Below are 23870 nucleotides of genomic sequence, written 5' to 3'. Positions count from 1 at the left end.
CCTCAACTCCTTCTTCTGTAAAATGAGTATAAAAATAATGACACAAAATGCTGTTGTAGGTAGTTCTAATGAAAAATTCATGTAGAATCTTATTGAAAACTTTAATGTGATAAACAAATGTTATCGTTATTCTGCAAAAAGACAAGAAAAAAATTGTTATCATCTTACACATCTCATGCATTCCATTGACAAATCATTTTCTGCAAAAAGTCCAGAATTTGACCACTTTTCAGCACTTCACTTCTGGTCCTGGGCACTACCATCTCTCACTAGGACCATTGCCCCAGCGTCCCAATGGGTCTCCTGGTTTACACTTTTTTCCTCCTCCACATAGCAGGCAGAGTGATTCTTTTAAAATACAGTTCAGCTCATACCACTTCCCTGCTCAAAACCCCATAAGGTAGGCAGAATACTGACCTTGCAAAAATATCTGCATCTTAGGAACTTCCCTGGTTGTCCAGAGGCTAAGACTTCTCTCTCCCAATGCATAAGAACCAGGTTCAATCCCTAGATCTCACATGCCCCAGCTAAGAGTTTGCAGGCCACAACTACTGCACACAAGGCCCAGCACGGTCAAATAAATAAATAAAAATCCTTGATTTTCCAGATGTAATCACAAGAGTCTTTATAAGAAGGAGGCAGAAGTCAGAGGAGATGTGACAACAGAAATATGGAGGGGTGCCATTACTGGAAGGGGGCCATAAGCCAAGGCTTGTGGGGGGCCTCCAAAAGATAGAAAATTCTCTCCTAATGTCCCCAGAAGAAAAGCAGCCCTGCTGTCACTTTGATTTTAACCCCATGTTACAGATTAAATTGGGTCTCCCCTTGAAAATATGTTGGAGTCCTAATCCCCAGTACCTCAGAAGGTGCCTTATTTAGAGAAAGGGTCTTTGCAGAGCTAATCAGCTTCAAATGAGGTCATTAGGATAAGTCCTATTCCAATATGACTGGCACATTTATAGAAAGGAAAAATTCAGACACAGACATGCCTGGAAGAAGAATGTCAGGTGAAGCAGAAGGTGAAGCAGAGATCAGAGTGATGCTGCTACAAACCAAGGGATGCCAAAGAACGCAAGCAAACCAGCAGAACCAGGGGGAGAGGCTTAGAACAGATTGTTGCTCACCGTCCTCAGAAAGAACCTGCTGACACCTTGATCTCAGACGTTTAGCCTCCAGAAGTATAAGACAATACACTTCTATTGTTTAAGGCGCCTCATTGTGGTACTTTGTTTCGGCAGCCCCAGCAAACTAGTTTACCCTGTAAGACCCACTTGGGATGTTGGACCTCCAGAACTGTAAAATAATTTGTATTGTTCTAAGCCATTAAGTTTGTGGTAATTCATCATGGCAGCAATAGGAAACTAATATATTCTCCAAAGTCACCCCATTAGAAGTCCTAAAATCTGAAGTCTGTGCCATGGCTTAACATCTTCCAACCTGAACTTCCTCTCTGACTTTGTTGTTCAGTCATTAAGTCATGTGGAACTCTCTGCAACCCCATGAACTGCAGCACACTAGGCTTTCCTGTCCTTCACTATCTCCTGGAGTTTGCTCAAACTCATGTCCATGGAGTCAGTGATGCCATCCAACCATCTCATCCTCTGTCATCCCCTTCTCCTCTTGCCCTCAATCTTTCCCAGCATCAGGGTCTTTTCCAATGAGTTGGCTCTGCATATCATGTGGTCAAAGTATTGGAGCTTCAGCTTCAGCCGCAGGCCTTCCAATGAATATTCAAAGTTGATTTCCTGTATGATTGACTTGTTTGTTCTCCTTGCTGTCCAAGGAACTCTCAAGAGTCTTCTCCAGCACCACAATTTGAAAGCATCATTCCTTCAGCACTCAGCCTACTGTATGGCCCAACTCTCACATCCATATATGACTACTGGAAAAACCATAGCTTTAACTATATGGACCTTGTGATGTCTCTGCTTTTTAATATGCAATCTAGGTTTGTCACAGCTTTCCTTCCAAGAAGCAATCATTTTTTAAACTTTGTGGCTGCAGTCACCATCTGCAGTAATTTGGGAGCCCCATTATTCTTCCCTCACTCCTTCTGTTCCAGCCCCACTGGTTTCCTTGCTGTTCTTGGAACATCCTTTTCACTCACGCAGGGCCTTTGCATTTGCTGCTTCCTCTGACTGAAATGCTCTTCCTCCCCCATGCTCCCTTACTTCTTTCAGGTCCCTGATCTTGAATGACCTTATCAGAGAAGCCTTTCCTCAACGTCCAATGTAGAATAGCACTCTCTCCTTTCTGCTTTATTTTTCTTACCACTTACCACCCTCCATGTGTTATATACTACATGTTAATTTGTGATCATCAACTCCTCTCGCTTCCATCAAAACCAAAGCACCTTGAGAGCAGGGAGTCATTTGGTTCATTCCTGTCTCCACTACCTATAGGTGCCAGGCACATAGGAAACACTCAAGACATCTTTATTGATTGAATAAATTTTGAATGAAAATTGAAATCAAAATTTCTGCCTCTAAAGTGATTTCCACTTAAACTGTTTTTTATATCTTTGTTTTGAAGCATATAAGCAATGAAACCATAGGCTCTGGGTTCATAAACTCAATGTCCCAAGTGACTCTCATCAAAAAAAAAAAAAAAAAATTTGGAAGCTCACTGGAATGGCAGCAGCACAGATTTCCTGCAGAACTTCAAATCAAACCAGAGAGTCAAAAGCACAAAGGCAGACTACGCCTGACCAGAGAAACCAGTCAAGTTGTAACGATAGCTCTGGACTCATAATTAATCTCAAAAGGCTAGCTGGGCAATTAAGCCTGGGTTTGGAATTAGATATTAAAATATTTTTAATGCAGTAATAAAGTAGAGTGGGCTTTTGTTGTTTATAAGGAATTCAAAACTAGTCCTAGTCTTCAAAAGCTCTTCCATTTCCAATTTTAATAGGATGTGACATAGGCAGCCTTGAAACAGAAGTTATGATACGGGTAGATGTTTAAGCTGCTAGAGAGTGCAGCTTAAATGAAAGCACTTCTCGATCTCTTGTCCTAATGATTGTTCCTTTCAACTTAGAAGTCAGAGCCTATAGGTAAGGCTCTAAGGGCTTTCTTTTCACCTCTGTTTTAACCATCAAGTCATCATCCTTTGTTTATTTGCATCACCCTGCCCATAGGTTTAAGACTTGTAAAGCCAAACATAAGCAAAGGAAAGAATGAATGTGCCCATTCTTAAACAAGCTTAAACAAAGTATCTTCAGCTAATTATCACTGCTGGACATACATTAATGGGTAAATAGCATAAATTCAACTCACATCTTGGGAGATGCTTCTAGATTCCTCAAATCCCCACATCCGTGATTGCCATCGTGCTGTGTGTGTGTACTCAGCTGTGTCTGACTCTTTGTGACCCCATGGACTGTAGCCCGCCAGGATTCTCTGTCAGTGGGATTTTTCAGGCAAGAATACAGGAGTGGTTTGCCATGCCCTTCTCCAGTGGATCTTTCAGATCCAAGGATAGAACCCAAGTCTCGTGCACTGGCAGGCATATTCTTTACCACTCAGCCACCAGGGAAGCCACCATTTGTAAGAGGAGGAATACCTAAATGCCCTTCCCAGACACTCTTAAGAGAGGAGGAGGGGTAAAATCTGATGAGTCAGAATCCAATAGTACTCAAAGGGACAAGTTTATTAACAGGTTTTAAATATCCACTTGCACTGAACATTAATCCTTAGCCCCTGTTCACTCTCTATAGGAGCAACAGTCTGAGTCAGGGCTGTCCCTGAGGCCCAGTAGCCTCCCTGTTTCCCATCACATGCCCCAACCTGTTGGTCACTAATAAAATTTCCTCCACCGGGGGCCAAGCAGAAGTGATAAAAGATTCCAAACTTGGGATGTATGTTTGAGGGCAGCTGGGAGACTCCTTTTAGGCCAAAACTAAGCCAAGAGCTCCCTCTGTTCATCGCTAGCCCCCTGCACCCCAATCATGATGCGATTCTTTGTTTTACCATCTGCTGTTGGTCCCTATATCTCCCTCAGGCTTTCCTGGGTCCCTCCCTCCAAATACTACTAAAACTCTGCCTTTGACTTCACTAACCATATAATTTCACCCTGCAGTATAAAAGCAAACATAAACTCTGCAACGATCCCTTCGGTTCCTTACTACTAACTATTACTACTAAGTTGCTTCAGTCGTGTCTGACTTTGTGCGACCCCATAGACAGCAGCCCATCAGGCTCCCCCGTCCCTGGGATTCTCCAGGCAAGAACACTGGAGTGGGTTGCCATTTCCTTCTCCAATGCATGAAAGTGAAAAGTTAAAGTGAAGTCACTCAGTCGTGTCTGACTCTTAGCAACCCCATGGACAGCAGCCTACCAGGCTCCTCTGTCCATGGGATTTTCCAGGCAAGAGTACTGGAGTGGGGTGCTATCGGTTCCTTAATGGGCATTTAAAGACATTACCCGTGGCTGAATACCATGTCACCACCAGCTGGGCACCCTTACCAGTTAAAACTCTCCCACATTTAAGAAACATGAAACTACATTACAACAAAATCACATGAACCTGCAGTGTGGCTGGTGAGCAGCCAAAACTGTATATAGTCATCCCTTGGTCTGTGGGTAGATTGGTACCAGGAGCCCCGTGGATAAGAGTCCCTTACAGTAAGCCCTTGTATCAGGAGTTTCCACATCCTCAGATACAGAGGGCCAACTGTATGTTAATACGAGATGCCTAAGATATTCTCCCTAACTACTTTTTTCCTGTTTATCATATAAAGCTGCTTAATTCCTTACTGTCTCAAACAGAAACCTCTGAAATCTAATCTCTGTCCTTTCTTTAAAAAAATTTTTTTTTAATTGAGATATAGTTGATGTACAGTATTATATAGGTTTTAGGTATACAACATACTGGTTTCTCCTCTTTTTAGGCCTGGTTTTGACTGATTTTTATAGGGTGGTCTATATTTCCTATTTCCATTTTTGCTCTTACCACATTTACCATTTACACCCACATTTTAACTAAAATTATGCACCGTCTCTCCAAAGCCTTTAGAAATGTGGTTGTGAGGTGGAGTGGGGAACATTCTATAGTAATATGATTAGATCTCAGCCTTTTTGTGAGTCTGTATCTGCCTCTGGATTGTGAACCTCACATGTGTTTCTCAGTTTTTTCTCGGGTGGGACAGGATGGATAGATTGGGCTGACCTTAGGCATCTCCCTTCTTCCATGTGGAAGGCTAGAGCCTGCTAGAATTGAGTATATCCCTTCCCCCAGCTCATTTAGGCTCTGATAAGAATACCCCAGCAGGTTAGGCTCTGGATAACTAGTTTCCCCTGAGGACAGGGCTTCTGAAGAACTGAGTGCTCTGGTGTATTTCAAAATGGTTCCATTCCCCTCGCCTTGCTGGAAGGTCTACAGAGATTCTTTCTTCTCCAGCATCTACTGTGAGAACCTGGTGGAGCTCTGCAAAAGCAGGAGCCACCTCTATGCCCAAGTCCTCTAGGCATTTTTAACTCTCAGGCTTGTCCACACTGAGCCTCTGTCAATTACAGTTCAGGCGTTTCTTCCCCACCCTTGGTTCCTGCAGTGATTTCCACTCCTCTCTGTTCCGGTAAGTCAGGACTCCCCATATCCACCTGTCTCTATAATATTCGGGGCAGTGGCTTGCCCAGTGTCCTTGCCTCTCTTCCAGAAAAGTTATTGATTCTTCAGTCTGTTTAGTTTTTACTTCAGGGCCTTGTCGATTTTCACTGAGTCCATTAAATTGATCCTGTCTGGTTCCCCTTCTCCTCATTCCTCATCCTGTAATTTAGCTTTCTCTTTTATTCCTCCATATCCCTGCATATGCTATTTTCACTTTACATTACTTCCATTTTCCACATGAAAAATACTGTTGTTTAAATTAAGATTCTTTTGGATACAAGCAGGAGGAAAAAACCACTAAAGCCGACTTAAGTGCATGAAGAGAATGGAGCTGAATTTCCAGGGTAAGCTGGCTTCAGGAACAACTGGATTCATGGCCCAGAACTTGTCACTGAGACTTTGATTTCTTTCATCTCTCTGCTTACCCTGCTTTTTAATATGCATTGACCTAATTTTCAGTGTCATTGCCCTGCCAAACTGGCTGTGGTAATTCCCACCTCATATTCTTGAGGTTTGAGTCCAGCTAGGATGAGAGAATATCTCCTCCTAGGCATCTAAGCAGTTCTGATTGACTTAAGTCACATGGCCAGCCCTGACCCAATTGCTGTGCCCAGAGAAGCAGAAAGCATTTATTGGCTTAGATCTTGGTTACCTATATGCCCATCCCACTGTTCCCCCAGGACACAAGAACCAAGAATAGCAGAGAGACATCCCCTGATGAAAATACCAGGGACTATTACCCTAAGTAAGGCAAATAGCTACTGGATGACTGAAACACATTTATCCACTACATTATTTTTTTTTTAAGATAAAGTTTAAGCATCCCCATGAGACTGAGATCTCTGAGGTCAGGGACTATATCTATTTTATTTTTGTACCTTAATGCCTTAAATGTATTGAGCACTCAAAAAGCATGTGCTGAATGAAGAATACGCCTATAGGAAAACAGTAAAGACAGCAACTAACTGCTAAGGGGAGTTGGGGAAAGTTTCCAAGAGGACGTGGCACCTCAAACAGGTGTGATGATGAACGTGAGTCCACCACGAGCAGGGTAAATTGCAAGAAGGGCACCCAGAAGAAGTAATAGTCCATGAAAACACCTAGACCAGCATGGAACATTCAAGACTAAATCATCTAGATTCGGAGAAGTAGGAGATAGAACAGGACAAGGAGATGCAGGTAGCTTATTAAAGACAGAAAAAGAAAGAAAGAAAGAAAACCTAAAGATTTGTATTTATCTCTAGGCAGTGGAGAATCCATGGGCAAACTCCAGGAGATGGTGAGGGACCGAGAGGCCAGGTGTGCTGCAGTCCAGAGGGTCACAAAGAGTCAGACATGACTTGGCAACTGAACAACAGCAACAAAAGTGGAGAATCACTGCATGTCTTTGAAAGAGGGATTAATATAATTGAGTATTCTTACTTTAGAAAGACAACATTGATTTCTTTCCTCTCCCAGTCTGTCCTGCCCACTGCTGTGAGAGTCAAGAAACCAATTAGGAGATTAATACCTAATCAGTCCAGGGTTTCCCAGGTGGCTCTGTGATAAAGAATTCACCTGCCAATGCAGGAGACACAGGAGACATGTGTTCGATCCCTGGGTCGGGAAGAACCCCTGGAGGGAGGGCATAGCAACCTACTCCAATATTGTTGCCTGGGAAATCCCACGGACAGAGGAGCCTGGCGGACTACAGTCCATGGGGTTGCAAAGACTTGGAGGACATGACTGAGTGACTGAGCACACACACAGCTAATTAGTCCAGAGAATAAAAGGGAAATCAAGAAGTATTTATAGGAAGTAAAATTAAGAAGTGATAGTGATCACAAATGCTTAGAGATGGACACATAAGAGAATGTAGGAGATTTCAGATTGTCTGACAAGGCAGATGGCAATACCAGCAAAAAGGATAAGGAACAGAGGAAAAGGAAGTCAAGCTGAAATATGCCTTTTTTTCCTACTTCTTGCTTTGCTCTCTATGCTTTGCTTTTTCAATCCAAGGAAACATTTAACCTGTACTATGTGTAACATGTTTGGGCTTCCTGGTGGCTCAGATGGTAAAGAAACTTCCTGCAGTGTGGGAGACTTGGGTTCGATCCCTGGGTTGGAAAGATACCTTGGAGAAGGGACTGGCAACTCACTCCAGTATTCTTGCCTGGAAAACCCATGGACAGAGGGGCCTGGGAGGCTACAGTCCATGGGGTCACAAAGAGTCAGACACGACTGAGCAGCTAACACACACACACATGTGCAACACGGTTATGTAAGATTGTTGACGAAGGCAGTGTGTGGGGTCCACTGCTCGCCACTCAAAAGCCAGTAAACAGACCAGGCTGGTGGAAAAGAAAGTTTGCTTTATTTCAGATGCTGGCAACTGGGGAGGGAGAGGGTGGCGGACATCTGTCCAAAGGCCAACTCCCCAACCCTGACAGACAAGGGGTGAGAGTTTTTACAGACAGAGTTGGGGTGGGGCGGCTACACGCAGAAACAACACAGTCATCTCCAACAGTCATCTTCAAATTGGTCATCAGTGGTCTGACCGGCATCATCTTCGTTGTTTTAGGTACAGTTAATCTTCAGTTCCAGGGTTATTTGTTCCCATTTCTTTGTGATCAGTTTTTTGCAAGTGTGGCCGCTCATGTCCTGGGTACAGCCTGGTCATCATATAGTTAATTTCTCCACCTGCTGTTTTGGTATCTATAAGACAACTCACAAGATATGGCTCAGAATATTATCTATCTTGAGAAAGAACTAAAGGTCCTTGACTATGCTTAATGACTACATTATTATTGTTTAATCTCCTTTGACTGTTCCTTTGTTTCTGTATTTCTCATTTCTGTGATTAAATTTATGCTTTGGCTAGAGTTTTCGACAGACAATATGCAGGCAGAGGACACGGTGGGGACGCAAGGACCACAGAGTCCTGCTCTATTTCAAGATCTCCTCCAAACTGATGACTCTCTTGCCAAGGCTCCAAGGATAAATATGGGATGAGTTTTCTAGAAATCTGTAAAGGGTTCTGTTATAAATTCACCAGCATAGAGGTATGATTTTCCCCAGGAGAGCATGATTAAAAATAGGAAGTTTGAGAAACCTAACCATAAGACCAAGTCATTGCAATGGAGGAGGTGAGGGAAGGCAGCCAGGATGGGTTCTAAACCTGAATTAGCTGACAATAACTACCGTTTGTTAGAGTGTTTTTTTGCAGGATTCTCATCCGATAGGGAAGCTGGGTACTCTATTGATGGGAGGGACTTGATTTGATTTTTATTGAGGGATAGCTGATTTACAATGTATTTGTCCCAGATGTACAATGTGGTGAGTCAACATTTTTAGATTATTTTCTGTCTAAAATCATTATAAAATATTGATTATATTCCCTGTACAATATATCTTTGCAGCTTACTTTATGCACAGTAGTTTGTACTTAATCCCTTGCTCCTATCCTCCCTTTCCCTCTTCCCACTGGCAACCACTAGTTTGTTCTCTGGCAACCACTAATTTTTGAGTCTGTTTCTGCTTTGTTATATTTATTTATTCATTCATTTTATCTTTTAGATTCCACATGTAAGTGATAACATGAAGTACTTGTCTTCCTCTGTCTTATTTCACTAAGTATTACACCCTCTCTGTTCATCCATATTGTTGCAAATGGCAAGATTTTGTTCTTTTTATTAATGACTGAGTAGTATTTCATTATATGTGTATGTGTATGTATCTGTATGTGTTATATACACCACGTCTTTCTCCATTCTTCTGTTAATGGTCACTTAGATTGCTTCCATATCTTGGCTATTGTAAATAGTGCTGCTAAGAATGTTTGGGTGCATATATCTTTCCTAATTAGTGTTTTTGTTTTCTTCAAATATATATTCAGAGATGGAATTACTGGGTCAGATGGTAGTTCTATTTAGTGTTTTGAGGAACCTCTTTACTGTTTTCCACAATGGCTACACCAACTTACATCCTCACCAGCAATGTACAAGGGTTCCCTTTTTTCTACATCCTCACCAACATTTGTCATTTTTTGGTCTTTTTAATGATAAGTATTCTGACAGATTGGAGAAGGAAATGGCAACCCACTCCAGTATTCTCGCCTGGAGAATCCCAGGGACGGGGGAGCCTGGTAGGCTGCCATCTATGGGGTCTCACAGAGTTAGACACGACTGAAGCGATTTAGCAGGAGCAGCAGCAGCAGCATTCTGACAGATGTGAGGTGATATCTCATTGTGGTTTTATTTACATTTCTCTGGCTAGTAATATTGAATATCTTTTCAAGTGCCTGATGGCTCTGTATGCCTTCTTTGGAAAAAAAAAATCTATTCAAGGGTTCCGCCCATTTTTTAATTGGGCTGGGCTTTTTTTTATATATATATATTGAGTTGAGCTGTTTGATATTTTATGAGATGTTTGATATTGTATAAGCTGTTTATATATTTTGAATATTAACTCTTTATCAATTGTTTGCAATTATTTTCTCCCATTCAGTAGGTTCTTCTTGCTTTGTTGACAGATTCCTTTGTGCAAAAGCTTTTAAGTCTAATTAGACCCCATTTGTTTATAAAAGTAAAAACTTTTATTTCCTTTGCCTTAGGAGACTCCCAAAGATATTGCTGGGCTTCCCTGGTGGCTAGGCAATAAAGAATCTGTCTGCCACTGCAGGAGACGCTGGTTTGATCCCTGCATTAGGAAGATCCCCTGGAGAAGGAAATGGCATCCACTCCAGTATTCTTGCCTGGAGAATTCCACGGACAGAGAAGGGGGTCACAGAGAGTTGGACACAACTTAGCGAGTCAACAACAACAACAAAGATATTGCTACAATTTGTATCCAAGGTGGTCTTTAGGCATGTTATCACCTTACCTGATGTGGGCGGGATCTGGTGAAAGACACGGAGGCTGGTAGACATTTTGTTAAATGTCTGGAGGAGGAGTTGGTTGCTGTTTTGCTGTGAACGAGGACGCTAGTGGTGGCCTGTGTTCTCGCGCTCCAGGCCACAGGCCTGGCCCTGGCGGCAGGCCCATAGTGGAGAAGAGCCCGAGCCTTGTCTTCCTTCCCTGCCCCCACCAGCTCCCCTGGGAGAGGCAGAGCTGGGCAGGAGTGCAGACAGGCTCTTCGGGTGTCTGGATGGAGGTCATGGCTCAGTGTGGTTCCAGGGAAACAGCCCTTGTCTGCCGTATTGAGGAGTAAGGAGACAGAGTAAACCCCACTCGAAGGATGGCAGCGGCGTGGAAACTGTGTTCCACTGGTTTCTTCTAGGACTGTTATGGCTTTTAGTGTTACACTGGTCTTTAATCCCTTTTGAGTTTAAATTTATAAATGGGATGAGAAAATGTTCTAGCCTCAATCTTTTACATCTAGATGTTCATGGCAACTTTTGATTAAAGTTGATCATTTTCAAATGCCATTTAAATGCTTTAATGAAATAAATAACACAGGATATTGTCCTCCTCCACAAAGTTTCGTTTCAGTTAGATTTTTTTTTAGCCCTATACTTTGGTGACCTGATGCAAAGAGCTGACTCATTGGAAAAGACCCAGATGTTGGAAAAGATTGAGAACAGGCGGCAAAGGGGACGACAGAGGATGAGATGGTTGGATGGCATCACCGACTCGATGGACATGAGTTTGAGCAAGCTCCAGGAGTTGGTGATGATCAGGGAAGCCTGGGGTGCTGCAGTCCATGGGGTTTCAAAGAATTGGACACAACTGAGTGGCTGACTAATCTTGTGGAGTCGTGGAATTTTAAATATAAGCAACGTTGTGACTCGTTTTTTTTCTTATAAGTCATTTTTTATAGCCTAGTATCATTTGCCTGGAAAATTCCAAGGGCTACAATCCACGGGGTTGCAAAGAGTTGGACATGACTGAGTGACTTCACTTTCACTTTTGTATCATTTCCTTAAAGGAAAAATTAACCTCAGTAAGTCAAAACTGTATAGAGATCTATAAAAGAATTTTAAGAAGTCTACATTCTGAAACAGCCTTAAGATTCCTTAGATTTTGAAACATTATACCAATATCATAAGATTATCGTATTCTAGAATTCCTTTATGTAGAAAATACTTCATTTAACTTTTAAATATCACATATTAAATAATGTTCTTTCTCCATTTTCATTACTATGTTAACCATACTAATTCCAAGAGTTAATATTACATTAGTGACATAAACTATTTCCAACGTTTACTTCTAGAGAAAACTCCTTTCTATCGCCATTGATTACTTCATTTCCTTCATAATTAGAATTGTTTATTATTCTCATATTCCTATACCTAAAGCTGTTATTGCAGTCATGAAAATACAGTGCTGACACACCTGGCAGTTTTGCCACACCTAAATCAAAGTAGTCCATCAAAAACAAATTTGAGTCTTCAAAAATAATAATAGGCAACACAGGCACAGCTGACTTTTAACTGCATCCATTTACCCAATCCTGACTACAGGAGACTTTTATTTTCCTTAAGTCTCTGTTGTTTGGATTTTTGTTTTGCAATATCTGTCATTGCCATTGTAAAGTATATTTTAAGTCTGTTAAAACTGAGTTAACTGCCAAGGATGTCACAACTCTTCCCCAAAACCCAATTTTAAAGGTGTTTTCAAATCTTAACTATTAAGCAGGTTTATAGCTTAGAGAAACAAGGTATCTGTTAGAAATCTGAGGATTGCCTGTGCCATCCAGACTTGAGAATAATATGCTTGAGAATATTATGCTCCAGAGATCCAGTTCCCAACTTCTCACCCTCAGGGTGTAGGAGGGTCAGCAGTAGTATAATCATGACTCCTAGGACCTAGAGTCCATCATCATTATTTTCAGATTAAAAATAGAATGTTTCATTAAGCGGTGACTCATTAGTAAAAATGCACAATAATAAGTTTAAAAGATAATTAAGGTAATTTTCAAAAGAAATAAAGTTCAGGATAAAGAATGGGTACATAATTTTCTTTGAATGATGGATAACAGTGCAATAACCACCTGGTTACATAGCTCTCCTGAAATATGGTTCCCTGGTAAGGCAGAGCAGAGTGTTTAAGTGCTGGCAGGCAGATGGAGCATAGGAAGGAAAGAGTTCAAAAAAGAACAGGGAAACTTCAGAAACCATCTGACCTATACTGATCCTGATTCAAATCCTAGAGATGGTCACTGATGAGGAGTTAAGGCTGAATATCTTATACTTATCAGGGGACATTTTAAAGTGGTCAAAACAAACCAAAAAGGAAAGAAAAGAACATCTCGTTTAGAAGTAACTAAACAAATCAGACTTCCCTGGTGGCTCAGATGGTAAAGCATCTGTCTACAATGCGGGAGACCTGGGTTTGATCTCTGGGTCGGGAAGATTCCCTAGAGAAGGAAATGGCAACCCACTCCAGTACTCTTGCCTAGAAAATCCCATGGACGGAGGAGCCTGGTGCAGGCTACTGCCCATGGGGTCACAAAGAGTCGGACACGACTGAGCAACTTCTTTCACTTTCACACAAACCACAGTTAACCCATCTCTCCCACTCCTCAAACTCTGGCAACCATGAATCTGTTTTCTGTATCTATGTGCCTGGTTTATCTAACTTCAGATTTCACATGAGACTGTATACAGAACTTTTTTTTCTCAGTCTATTGCAGTTCTCATAATGCCCTTGAGGTCTGTCCATGTTGTTGCAAATGGCAAGATTTTATTCTTTCAGTAGGTGAATAATATTTCCATGTGTGTATTTCAAAATTTCTTTTACATTCACCCATCAACGGACAGTTAAATTGTTTCCATATCTTGCCTGTTGTAAGTAATGCTGCATTCAACATGGAATTCAATATATTTTGCTTAGTGTTTTCATTTAATTCTGATAAATACCCAGAAATAATATTGCTGGATCATATGGTAGTTCAATTTTTAATTTTGTGAGAAAACTCCATATGGCTTTCCAGGGTGGCTGTAACAATTCACATTCCTACCAACGGTGCACAGGGATTCCCTTTTCTCTATATCCTTGCCAATACTTGCTATTTCTTAACTTTTTGATAATCGCCATTCTAACAGGTGAGATCTCATTGTAGTTTCGATTTGCATTTCCCTGATGATTAGTGATGCTGAACATCTTTTCATTTGCCTATAGTCCATCTGTATATCTTCTATGAAGAAAATGTCTATTCACATCTTCTGCCTATTTTTTAATTGTTTGGCATTTTTTTTTACTATTGATTTACAATTCTTTATACATTTTGGATATTAACCCCTTGTCAGAAATAGGATTTACAAATATTTCCTCCCATTCTATTGGTTATCTTCTCATTTTGTTGATGGATTCTTGGCTGTGAAGGCTTTTCATTTGATGTGATGCCACTTGTTCAAATTTGTTTTTTCTTTTGTTGCCTTTCCTTTGCATATTTTAGGCTCAAAAAATCATCATGAAGACCTATATCAAAGAGCTTACCGCCTATGTTTTGTTTTAGAAGTTTTATAATTTCAGGTCTTAAAATCAAAACTTTAATCCATTTTGAGTTAATTTTGGATACAGTATAAAATAGTGGTCCAGTTTCATTCCTTTGCATCAGTTCAGTTCAGTCGCTCAGTCATGTCTGACTCTTTGCAACCCCATGAACTGCAGCACGCCAGGCCTCCCTGTCCCTCACCAATTCCCGGAGTCCACCCAAACCCATGTCCATTGAGTCTGTGATGCCATCCAACCATCTCATCCTCTATCATCCCCTTCTCCTCCTGCCCCCAATCCCTCTCAGCATCAGGGTCTTTTCCAATGAGTCAGCTCTTTGCATCAGGTGGCCAAAGTATTGGAGTTTCAGCCTCAGCATCAGTCCTTCCAATGAACACTAAGGACTGATCTCCTTCAAGCCGGACTGGTTGAATCTCCTTGCAGTCCAAGGGACTCTTAAGAGTCTTCTCCAACACCACAGTTCAAAAGCATCAATTCTTCAGCATTCAGCTTTGTTTATAGTCCAACTCTCACATCCATACATGATGACTGGAAAAACCATAGCCTTGACTAGACAGACCTTTGTTGACAAAGTAATGTCTCTGTTTTTTAATATGTTGTCTAGGTTGGTCATAACTTTCCTTCCAAGGAGTAAGCATCTTTTAATTTCATGGCTGCAATCACCATCTGCAGTGATTTTGGAGCCCAAAAAATAAAGTCAGCCACTGTTTCCACAGTTTCCCTACCTATCTCCCATGAAGTGATGGGACCAGATACCATGATCTTAGTTTTCTGAATGTTGAGCTTTAAGCCAACTTTTTCACTCTCCTCTTTCACTTTCATCAAGAGGCTCTTTAGTTCTTTGTTCACTTTCTGCCATAAGGGTGGTGTTATCTGCACATCTGAGGTTGTTAATATTTCTCCCAGCAATCTTGATTCCAGCTTGTGCTTCCTCCAGCCAAGCATTTCTCATGATGTACTCTGCATATAAGTTAAATAAGCAGGGTGACAACATACAGCCTTGACGTACTCCTTTTCCTATTTGGAACCAGTCTGTTGTTCCATGTCCAGTTCTTTTGCATGTGGCTGTCTAATTTTCCCAACATCATTGATTAAAGAGACTGTCCTTTCTCCATGATATATTCTTGGCTACTTTGTCATAAATTGACATATATGTTGGGGTTTATATCTGGGTTCTCTCTTCTGTTCCAAGGTCTATGTGTCTGCTTTTATATCAATACCTTACAGTTTTAAATATTATGTTGTTGTTCAGTCGCTCAGATCTGTCCAACTCTTTGCAATCCCGTGGACTGCAGCACACTAGGCTTTCCTGTTCTTCACCATCCCCTGGAGCTTGCTCACACTCATGTCCATTGAGACAGTGATGCCATCCAACTATCTTGTCATCTGTCGTCTCCTTTTCCTCCTGCCTTCAGTCTTTCCCAGCATCAGGGTCTTTTCCAATGAGTCAGTTCTTCTCATTAGGTGGCCAAAGTATTGGAGCTTCAGCTTTAGCATCAGTCCTTCCAGTGAATATTCAGGATTGATTTCCTTTCAGATTGACTGGTTTGATCTCCTTGCAGTCCAAGGGACTCTCAAGAGTCTTCTCCAACAACACAGTTCAAAAGCATCAATTCTTCAGGTCTCAGCCTTCTTTATGGTCCAACTCACATTCATACATGACTACTGTAAAAACTATAGTTGTGACTGTCTGGACCTCTGTCAGCAAAGTAATGTCTCTGCTTTTTAATACCCTGTCTAGGTTTGTCATAGCTTTTCTTCCAAGGAGCACGTGTCTTTTAATTTCATGGCTTCAGTCACCATCTTCAGTGATTTTGGAGCCCAAGAAAATAAAGTCTGTCACTATTTCCATTATTTGCCTATCTGTTTGACATGAAGTGATGGGATTGGATGCCATTATTTTAGTTTTTTGAATGTTAAGTTTTAACCCAGCTCTTTCACTCTCCTTTCACCTTCATTAAGAGGTTCTTTAGTTCCTCTTCACTTTCTGCCACAAGGGTGGTGTCATCTGCATATTTGAGGTTATTGATATTTCTCCCAGTGATCTTGATTCCAGTTTGTGCTTCATCCAGCCAAGCATTTCGCATGATGTACTCTCTATACAGGGCTTCCCTTGTGGCTCAGCTGGTAAAGAATCCACCTGTAATGCAGGAGACATGCATTCAATCCCTGGGTTAGGAAGACCCCCTGGAGAAGAGAAAGGCTACCTACTCCAGTATTCTGGCCTAGAGAATTCCATGGGCTGTATTGTCCATGGGGTCACAAAGAGTCAGACATGACTGAGCGACTTTCACTTTCATTCTCCATATAAGTTAAATAAGCAGGGTGACAATATACAGCCTTGATGTACTCCTTTCCTTGATGTACTCCTTTAAACATCACAGGTTTGTAATACAGTTTGAAATCAGGGAGCATGATGCCTCCGGTTTTATTCTTCTTTCTGAAGATTGCTTTGGCTATTCAGAGTTTTCTATGGTTCCAGACAAATTTTAGGATTGTTTGTTCTATTTTTGTAAAAAATGCCATTAGAATTAAATCTATAGTTTGGGTAGTATGGAAATTTTAACAATATTCTTCCAATCCATGAGCATAAAATATCTTTGCATTTATTTGTGTCTTCCTCAATTTCTTTCATTAATGCCTTGTATTTTTCAATATACAGGTCTTGCACCTCCTTGGTTTCATTTGTTCTTAGGTATTTTGTTGTTCTGATGCAACTGTAAATGATATTTTCTTAATTTCATCTCCTGATAGTTTATCATTAACATATAGAAATATAACAAGTATTGGATTTTATATTCTGCAACTTTCCTGAATTCTAACAGTTTTTTGGCAGTTTTTAGGGTATCTACATACAATATCATGTCATCTGCTTATGCTGCTGTGCTGTGCTTAGTCATTTAGTCATGTCCAACTCTTTGTCACCCAATGGACTGTAGCCCACCAGGCTCCTCTATCCATGGGGATTCTCCAGACCAGAATACTGGAGTGGGTAGCCTTTCCCTTCTCCAGGGGATATTCCCAACCCAGGGATTGAATCCAGGTCTCCCCTGCATTGTAGGTAGATTATTTACCATCCGAGCCACCAGGGAAGCCCAAGAATACTGGAGTGGGTAGCCTATCCCTTCTCCAGGGGATCTTCCCAACCCAGGAATCAAACTGGGGTCTTCTGCATTGCAGGTGGATTCTTTACCAGCTGAGCTACTAGGGAAGCCCGTCATCTGCATATAGGGTAGTTTTACTTTTTCCTTTCTAGGTTGGATGCCTTTCATATTTTGTGCCTAATTGTTCTGGCTAGGAATTCCAATACTATGTTGAGTAAAAGTAGTGATTGTCTTGGTCCTGATTCTTGTTTTGGTCCTGATCTTGGCAAAGATTTCAGCTTTTCACTGTTGAATATGATGTTAGCTATGGGCTTGTCATATATGGCCTTTATTATGTTGAGGTACATTCCCTCTATACTTGCTTTGTTGAGTTTTTCTTCTTAATCATAAATGGATGTTGAATTTTGTTAAATATTTTTTCTGCATCTATTGAGATGATCATGTGATTTTTATCTTTCAATTTGTTAATGTGCATATCACATTTATTTATTTGCTGATGTAGAACTATCCTTGTATTCCTCGGATAAATCCCAAGTGATCGTGGTGTAGGATTCTTTTAATATACTGTTGATTTGCTTTGCTAATATTTTGCTTAAAGTTTTAAAATCTATGTTCATCAGGGATCAGATCAGATTAGATCAGTCACTCAGTCGTGTCTGACTCTTTGTGACCCCATGAATCGCATCACGCCAGGCCTCCCTGTCCATCACCAACTCCTGGAGTTCACTCAGACTCACGTCCATCGAGTCAGTGATGCCATCCAGCCATCTCATCCTCTGTCATCCCCTTCTCCTCTTGCCCCCAATCCCTCCCAGCATCAGTCTTTTCCAATGAGTCAACTCTTCACATGAGGTGGCCAAAGTACTGGAGTTTCAGCTTTAGCATCATTCCTTCCAAAGAAATCCCAGGGCTGATCTCCTTCAGAATGGACTGGTTGGATCTCCTTGCAGTCCAGGGGACTCTCAAGAGTCTTTTCCAACACCACAGTTCAAAAGCATCAATTCTTCGGTGCTCAGCCTTCTTCACAGTCCAACTCTCACATCCATACATGACCACAGGAAAAACCATAGCCTTCACTAGACGAACCTTTGTTGGCAAAGTAACGTCTCTGCTTTTGAATATGCTATCTAGGTTGGTCATAACTTTCCTTCCAAGGAGTAAGTGTCTTTTAATTTCATGGCTGCAGTCACCATCTGTAGTGATTTCGGAGCCCAGAAATAAAGTCTGACACTGTTTCCACTGTTTCCCCATCTATTTCCCATGAAGTGATGGGACCGGATGCCATGATCTTCATTTTCTGAATGTTGAGCTTTAAGCCAACTTTTTCACTCTCCCCTTTCACTTTCATCAAGAGGCTTTTGAGTTCCTCTTCACTTTCTGCCATAAGGGTGGTGTCATCTGCATATCTGAAGTTATTGATATTTCTCCCGGCAATTTTGATTCCAGCTTGTGTTTCTTCCAGTCCAGCGTTTCTCATGATGTACTCTGCATATAAGTTAAATAAGCAGGGTGATAATATACAGCCTTGACGTACTCCTTTTCCTATTTGGAACCAGTCTGTTGTTCCATGTCAAGTTCGAACTGTTGCTTCCTGACCTGCATACAGATTTCTCAAGAGGTAGATCAGGTGGTCTGGTATTCCCATCTCTTTCAGAATTTTCCACAGTTTATTGTGATCCACACAGTCAAAGGCTTTGGCATAGTCAATAAAGCAGAAATAGATGCCTTTCTGGAACTCTCTTGCTTTTTCCATGATCCAGCGGATGTTGGCAATTTGATCTCTGCTTCCTCTGCCTTTTCTAAAACCAGCTTGAACATCAGGAAGTTCACGGTTCACATATTGCTGAAGCCTGGCTTGGAGAATTTTGAGCATTACTTTACTAGCGTGTGAGATGAGTGCAATTGTGCGGTAGTTTGAGCATTCTTTGGCATTGCCTTTCTTTGGGATTGGAATGAAAACTGACCTTTTCCAGTCCTATGGCCACTGCTGAGTTTTCCAAATGTGCTGGCATATTGAGTGCAGCACTTTCACAGCATCATCTTTCAGGATTTGGAATAGCTCTACTGGAATTCCATCACCTCCACTAGCTTTGTTCGTAGTGATGCTTTCTTAGGCCCACTTGACTTCACATTCCAGGATGTCTGGCTCTAGGTGAGTGATCACACCATCGTGATTATCTGGGTCGTGAAGATCTTTTTTGTACAGTTCTTCTTGGCCTATAATTTTCTTGTGGTATCCTTGTCTGGTTCTAAATTCAGGGTATTGCTGGCCTCATAAAATAAGTTTGGAAGAGTTCTTTTTTTTTTTTTGAATGGTCTGAGAAGAATTTGTGTTAATTCTTTCAATGTTTGCTAGAATTTATGGAATTTACCAGGGAAGCTATCTGGTCCTGGACTTGTGTTTGTTGGTAGGTTTTTGATTACTGATTCAATCTCCTTCCTCTCAGTTGGTTCACATTTCTTATTTCATTATAATTCAGTCATTAGACATTGTATGTTTCTAGGAATTTATCTGTCTCTCCTCGGTTGTCCAATTTATCAGGATATAATTGCTTAGTCTCCTATGATCCTTTGTATTTCTGTGTTCTCCATTATAAAATCTCTTTCCATTCTGATTTTGAGTTCTTTTTTTCTTGGCTAATCTAGCTAAAATTTGTCCATTTATTTTTCTATTTTTAAAGAAACAGCTCTTAGTTTCTTTGATCCTTTCTATTGTCTTTTTAGTCTCTATTTCATTTAATTCTGCTCTAATTTTTATTTCCTTACTTCTAACTATGGGCTTCATTTGTTATTCTTTGTCTAGTATTTTGAGGTGTTAAGCTAGGTTGTTTGAGACTTGTTTCTTGAGGTAGATATTTATTGCTATGAACTTCCTTCTTAGAACTGCTTTTACTGTATCCCATTAGTTTTGGTATGTTTTAGTTCCAGTTTCATTTGCCTTAAGATATTTTTTAAAAATTTCTTATTTCTTCTTTGACCCATTGGTTATTCAGGAATGTTCAGTTTAACCCCTATTTATTTGTCAATTTTCTTTTCTTTGTATAATTTCTACTTTAATACTATTGTGGTTGAAAAAGACGTCTGATATTATTTCAATCTTCTTAAATTTATTTAATTTTTTTGTGGCCTAAAGTGAAAGTGAAGTCGCTCAGTCATGTCCAACTCTTTACAACCCCATGGACTATAGCCTACCAGGCTCCTCTGTCCATGGGACTTTCCAGGCAAGAACACTGGAGTGGGTTGCCATTTCCTTCTCCAGGAGACCTTCCCAACCCAGGGATTGAACACGGGTCTACCACATTGTAGGCAGATGCTTTATAAAGTCTGAGCTACCAGGGACCTAACATGATCTACCTTGGAAAATGTTCCACATGTACTTGAGAAAAATGTCTATTGTGCTGCTTTGGGATAGGATGTTCTATGTATGTCAAGTTCATCTGGTCTAACATGTAATTTCAAGCTGATGTTTCTTTTGATGTATCTGGATGATATATCCATTGATATAAATGGAATATTAAGGTCCCCTACTATTACTGTATTGTCTTTTTATCTTTTTAGGCCTGTTAATATTTACTTCATATATTTAGGTGCTTCTAGGTTGGGCACATAAATATTCCAAATTTATATCCTCTTGTTGAACTGATGCTTTATCATATGTCATGCCCTTCTTTGTCTCTTGTTAGAGTCTCTGTTTTAAAGTCTATTTTGTCTGATATAAGCAACCCTAACCTCAGCTTTCTTTCCGTTTTCATTGGCATTGGACATCTTTTTCCAACCCTTCACTTTCAGTCTATGTCCTTATATCTGAAGTGAGTCTATTGGCAGCATGTAGACAGGTTTTAAAAAATCCATTCAACTGCTTTATCTTTTAAAAAGATTTTTATTTATTTGGCTGCACTGAGGTTTAGTTGCAGCATGTGGGATCTAGTTCCCTGACCAGGGATCAAACCTAGGCCCCTTACATTGAGAGTGTGGAGTCTCAGTCACTGAACCACCTGGAAAGTTCCTGCTTTATCTTTTGATGGAAGAATTTAGTTCACTTATATTTAATTATTGGTGGCATGTGCTTATTCCCATTTTGTTAACTGTTTTCTGGGTGTTTTGTTATTTCTTTCTGTTCCTTTGTTCTTCCACTCTATTTCTTTGTATAATAGTTTGGTGACTTTCTTTAGTGGTAAACTTAAATTCCTTTCTTTCTCTTTTGTATATCTGCCATAGGTTTTGCTTTGTGATTACCATGAAGCTTATACATAACCTGTATTTTAAAGTCTTTGTCTTTTCTTTCTTAGATAAGAAAGTCTTACCTAAGTTGATAAGTTTGAATGCATTCTAAAGCTCAAAAATTTTGCTCCCCCTCCACATTTTGTTTTCAGTGTTATACTTTCCATCCTTTTATCTTGTGTATTCCGATTTTGATTTTACTACTTTTATCTGTCAAACTTTATACTAGCTCTATAAGTGATTCATCCACTAATTTTATATTTACTTTTATCAGTGAAATTTACTCTCATGTATTTTCCTGTCAGTAATTAGTAGTGCCCTTCTTTTCAGCATAAAGTCCCTTTTAACATTTATGATAAGGCTGGTTTAGTGGTGAGTTCCTTTGCTTTGTCTGAAAAACTCCACTTCTGAATTATAGCTTTGTGGGGTTGCCTATAAGGTTGTTTTTAAGCATTTTTAATATCATGTCAATCCCTTTTGGCCTGCAAATTTTCTGGTGAAAAATCTGCTGACTGTTATGAAGGATTCCTTGTATGTAACAAATTGTTTTTCCTTTTAAGTTTAATATATTATCCTTGTCTTTAACTTTTGACATTTTAATTATAATGTGTCTTGATGTGGGTTTCTTTGGATTCTTATTTGGAACTTTCTGGGCTCCTTGGATCTAGATGTCTGTATCCTTCCCCAAGTCAGGGAAGCTTTCAGTCATTATTTTTTCAAATAAGTCATCTGTCCTCTCCTCTCTCTTCTCATTCTGGGTCCCTGTATAATATAAGTCATTGGTCTGCTTGATGTTGTCCCATAACTTCCTTAAGCTATCTTCACTTTATTCTTTTTTTCCTTTTGCTACTCTGATTAGGTGAGCTCCATGCTGTGTCTTCAAGTTGACTAATCCCTTCTTCTGCTTCAGCTAGTCTGTATTGAATCCCTCTAACATATTTTTCAGTAGTTATTGTATCCTTCAGCTCTATTACTTGATACTTATCTTTTGTTGAATTTCTTACTGTGTTCATCCATTTTTCCCTCAAGTTCAGTGAGCATTCTCATGATCATTTCTTTGAACTGTTCAAGTAAATTACTTGTGTTTCATAAATTTTTCCCAAAGTTTTTGTTATTTAGAACATATTCTTTTATATCTTCATTTTTCTTGAGTCTGTGTTGGTTTCTATGTATTAGATGAAGCAGTTCTCTCTCCCAGTCCTGAAGGAGTGGTCAAGTGTATTAGATGAACTTATCATTCAATCTTGAGAGTCCCTTGGACTGCAAGGAGATCCAACCAGTCCATTCTGAAGGAGATCAGCCCTGGGATTTCTTTGGAAGGAATGATGCTAAAGCTGAAACTCCAGTACTTTGGCCACCTCATGCGAAGGGTTGACTCATTGGAAAAGACTCTGATGCTGGGAGGGATTGGGGGCAAGAGGAGAAGGGGACAACAGAGGATGAGATGGCTGGATGGCATCACTGACTCGATGGATTTGAGTCTCAGTGAACTCCAGGAGTTGGTGATGGACAGGGAGGCCTGGCGTGCTGTGATTTATGGGGTCGCAAAGAGTCAGACACAACTGAGTGACTGATCTGATCATTCAATCTTGCCTTAGCTCTTGGTTGTCTCTAGAACCTTTGTGAGTGTCCAAATAGTCTTATTTTATTTTTAATCACTCACACTTACTGTGGATGGGCTAAAAGGGTGGAGTTCTGGCTCAGCAACTACATGTACGCTAATTGGAGGCCAGACACTTGGGCTGCAGCTTTAAAGCATGCAAATAAATACAATCCTGTGGAACCATAAATGTAGCCCTCCTGGCCACAAGGCCAGGTGATTCAGAGGTGTGCCCTGGGCTACAGTCACATAATTTGGAGCCCCGGGTGAGTAGATAAGCTTCTCTCTGAGAGATACTGGTCAGCTGTAGCAAGGCAGAGGGAGAGTGCAAAGGTGGCATCCTTAAGTTCCCTGAGAGCATCTCTGTAGACCTCCTCGATGTGTGTCAAACCTGAAGCCTGTCTCTTAAGCCAAAACTCTAGGACGAGCAAACGGCCTCTTTCACAGAAACACTAGGGCTATGTTTCAGTCCATCTGTGCAATGCTCGGCTGAGCACTCTGACTGAACAGTCCCAGGAGACCCAGGAATATAAGCCCCCCTGTCCACCAGATCCACGTGTTCAAAGTCTGGCTCCTGGGCAAACAAACCAGGCACACCTGCCATAAAATCCAGGACATCAGACATGTGTAAGAGCTCCCTTCCCGGAGGTACTTCTGCTCTGGAGCTGGGCAGAGGGAGAATACAAAGATAGTGCTCACCTTCCCAGGTCTCCACAACGGTTTGCTTTCAGCCCTGTAATGTGCGTCCATCTAACTAGAAGCCTGCCCCTAAGGCTGCAATGATGATGCGCCTCCTGCAGACTGAGCTCCTGGATTCTTGGCCTCTTGGTAGCTTTTACAGAACTTTGTGTTGGTTACACTCCTATGAGACCTACAAGCATAAGCCCTGCTGGCCACCAGAAC

Source organism: Bos indicus x Bos taurus, chromosome 5, assembly GCF_003369695.1.
Source record: "Bos indicus x Bos taurus breed Angus x Brahman F1 hybrid chromosome 5, Bos_hybrid_MaternalHap_v2.0, whole genome shotgun sequence".
NCBI lineage: Eukaryota > Metazoa > Chordata > Mammalia > Artiodactyla > Bovidae > Bos > Bos indicus x Bos taurus.
This window is presented reverse-complemented; position numbering follows the sequence as displayed.